Source organism: Myodes glareolus, chromosome 11 (assembly GCF_982192425.1).
Source record: "Myodes glareolus chromosome 11, mMyoGla1.1, whole genome shotgun sequence".
Classification (NCBI taxonomy): domain Eukaryota; kingdom Metazoa; phylum Chordata; class Mammalia; order Rodentia; family Cricetidae; genus Myodes; species Myodes glareolus.
In genome coordinates, this window is record NC_142036.1 from 18,973,329 (window position 1) to 18,976,950 (window position 3,622).

Sequence of the window (3,622 nt, forward strand, 5' to 3'; positions counted from 1 at the left end):
TGAACATGCTTCCTGCCAGGTAGCCTTGTGAAGGAGGCCTGACTTCTGTATGTGGGCTGAGCGTGGACGGAAGGCTGCTTCGCCACGGCCTAGCCCAGGGAGGTGCTTCTCATGTGTTCCACCAACTCGGACTAGAACAGACACCTCCTCCAGCTAGGATAAGGTCAGACACACCCGGCTGCACACAGCCTGAGACACATACACATGAACACACACACAGACATACATGGAGACTCGCATACATCTTATATGCAAAGAGGAAACTATGGGAACATGCAGAGACAGTGAGAAACCCAAGCAGACACAAATGTGTACAAATGTGGCTTATACACACATAGGTTCACATACATAGGATTTACATATATGAGACTCACACACAACTATAGGAAGCATATGAATATGGGAAATAAGCATCCATGTGCATGCATGTATGCGCACGCACACACACATATACTGTGTGCTCCAGCACAGTTCTGGAAGTTAACGCCACACACCCAGTGCCCCTGGCCCGGCCCAGTCACCTAAGTAAAACACTCCCTGGGCAGCCTCTAGGCCAGGAGAAGCCAGACAGGACATGTCAGCTGCAGGAGTATCCCTGGGTGGGAGGAGGAGCAGACTGTGGGTTCCTCAGGTCAAAGCTCCCGCATCTGGCTTAGGGCTCTAAGAACCGCAAAGGCTCATGGGAAGGCTTCCCACCCTTGGACCTGCAACAGGGGCAAGGCTGGTGCACACTGAGGTCCCCACCCTGCCTTGGGCCCTGTGGCAGGGAAAACCCCTTTAAGCTGTGTCCATAGAACTGAGGCTTCACTCACATTCCAGGAAAGCTGAATCCAAACTGCCATTGTAAGTAGTGCTCAACAGGCCGCGAAGGCCACCTCTACTGGTGCCATCCCCGGGGTCCCTCACACAGAGACAGGGCCTTGCCTGGTACAAGGGCCAGCAGAGGACTCGATCACAAACTCTGTTCTCGAGCCAAGGTCTGAGGAAGGAGTGAGAAGCAGAAATGGGTCCTTTGACTCCCACCCATCCCCATACAAGATGGGGATAAACTAAGGACCTGGCTGGCCACCTGGATGGACAGGATACTCCTGCTACAGTTGTCCTCCACTCTTAGACCTGCCAAGCCCCCCTTTGAGGGAGCTAGGAACTGAACCCAGCAAAATGGGTGCTTCCCCATGAGCCACACCCAGTGGAATCCCCATTCTCCCCAAGGATAAGAACACACACCTTACCCCTGACAGTGAGAATTCCCAGCATGCCTCCTGCTGGGGTAGCCACTGCTTGGGAGCCGGAACAACCCACTCTTAAAGGGTCTCAAGGTAGAGGGGAAGGCAGAGTATAATCTATCTGCCTGAGTGTGAATACTGGACGCTTCCTGTCGGGGGAATATAGATTCAGAACTCATGCTTCCCCACATTCTTGTGTCCAAGGTCACAAGGGAGGGACCTTTCAGAAAAAGTCACCATTGCCTAGAGGCAGGCAAGGAGGCAGCAACAATCCAGAGTCCCTGAGGATGGCATCTCAAGCCGCACAGAGAGCCTGGACTCAGCCTCCTCCCATTTGTGATTTCTGGTCCCGGACCCATCTGTGACCCATGAGTTCCAGCTGGCTCTTGATCCTTTCCAGCACCCCATAGTCCAGGTCCATATCTAGGAAAGGTATTGAAAATGGAGGGCCAGGTTGTTGGCCCGCAGGACAGCAGCCTGGCGCCTCCCAACCCCAAGCCCCCAGCAGACTGTGGAAGGTACAGAGCAGCACCCTGTCTTCGTGGGCGAGCAGGCCATGCCGGAGCTGCTCCAGGGTGGCCCCGTGTGGCTTCTCTAGGAACTGCAAGTCTTTCCGAAGCCTGCCCTTCCCTATGAGGAGCAAGCAATAAAGTTGTGTAAGTACCAATGGGCCAGGGGTTCTCCATTCTCCGGCTCTGTGTCGCGCTTCACCCCATGGAAGAACTCGCCTAACTGCTCCGCCAGCCCAGAGATGTGAGTTCTGCTATCTGTCCTTCCTTTTGGATGAGGAAACTGGAGTCCAAGCTATAAGCCAGTGACAGGTGGGGTCAGGATTTGACCTCTCGTGGTCTGTGGCCCCGCCCCTCACAGACAGCCCACTGTGTGGTAGGGCGTGGCTCAGGAGGTCTGGGCAGGGCATCATCCCTACAGGGGGTAGCAGAGGGCCCGTCCAGTCTTCTGTTTCTCCCTCCTTTAGGCTTCAGCACAGAGATCTAACTCAGGCCTGCAGTGATATGAGTGTATCCTGTCTCCATTATGACTGTGACCCTGACTTTTCCATTTCCTGTCTCCTGGGAGGATTTGAGGCAATAAAGATGGGAAGACTCAGATTCAGCAGTTACCAGTCCATAGCCAGAAGATGCTAACACAGGCGATTTGACGCTTCTGGAAAGATCTGATCCTCCAGGTGAGGTCAGGTTGTGCCCCTACAGAGACCTGTGACCCTTTCAGGTAGGTGATGAGGCAGGTGCTTCCCTGTGGGGGTCATGGCTGGCATGCATGGGGCAGGCAGTTGGTGAACTGCAGAGGTGCCCTGGGCAGGGTGGAGAAGTTGCGGCAGGGCAGGACTGAGGAGAGAGAGAGTACCTTGTGACAAGCCATGGACAAGGCTGGTGGGGGCAGTGAGAAGTCAGGGATGGTTTTGCCTGTGAACACAGGCCAGGCCTGGCTCTTCTCAGTGAGTAGTGATTCTGGTCAGAGCGCAGGAAAGAGAAAGGCAGGAGAGGAATACAACATGAACCTGACCTGCAGTTCCAGAGGTGTCCCCAGTCCCCTACTGAGACCAAAGCTCTCTAATCCCTCAGAAGCTGAGACCAAAGTCCTTGTACAGGACAATCTGGGCTGGGGCAAGGACAGGCCAGGAACCCAGGCACATACTCCCGTTTCCAGGGCACCCCAAGTCCCAGCTATACAGAGAAAATCACTGTCTTCCTCAGTCTTGGCCTCTTCATCTGTCCCTTGAAAAGCTTCTGAGGGGGCACCCTTAAGACTGCCAAGGACTACAGGAGGTCACGTACAAGGAAGACCCTCACTGGTCTACACCTCCGCAGGGCACAGATGGACCCTTGAAGGCTGTTTGTCGCTGACACAGGCTCCCAGTGGAGGAGGAGGAGCTCGGACCATCCCCCCGGACTGGCCTAGAGCACATGACCTGCCAGGCAGCCTATAAAATGAAGGACTTCCTCTACCTTGAAATCTGACATGCTCCCAAACATCATGCTTGCCAAGAGCCTCCTCTGGCTAGGTCAGTAGGTACAGCACTGTGCCCACAGGTGTTAGCAGGTGTGAGGCAGGTATGGTTGTCAACCCCAACCACAAGGACCAGTCCCACGCCCCCCCCCAAATCAAGTTCTTGATGCCAGGACTCCTCCTGTAATCCCAGAGTCACTCAGCACCCTGCTGCACAGACTCTACCCATCGGGAACTGGTTCCTGCTACAGCAGGGCCCTTCTGGTAGCAGGCAGGCTTCTTGCACAGTGGTATTGTCCAGGCCTCTCTAGGGCCGTTTGTAAGCAGGCAGCTTCCAGAGCTGTACCAACCCCCAAGGAGCAACCTCATCACCCCATCCTGCATCCAAAAGAAAGGAGAGTATTGTGGCCTGTGAGGCCATTCATTCA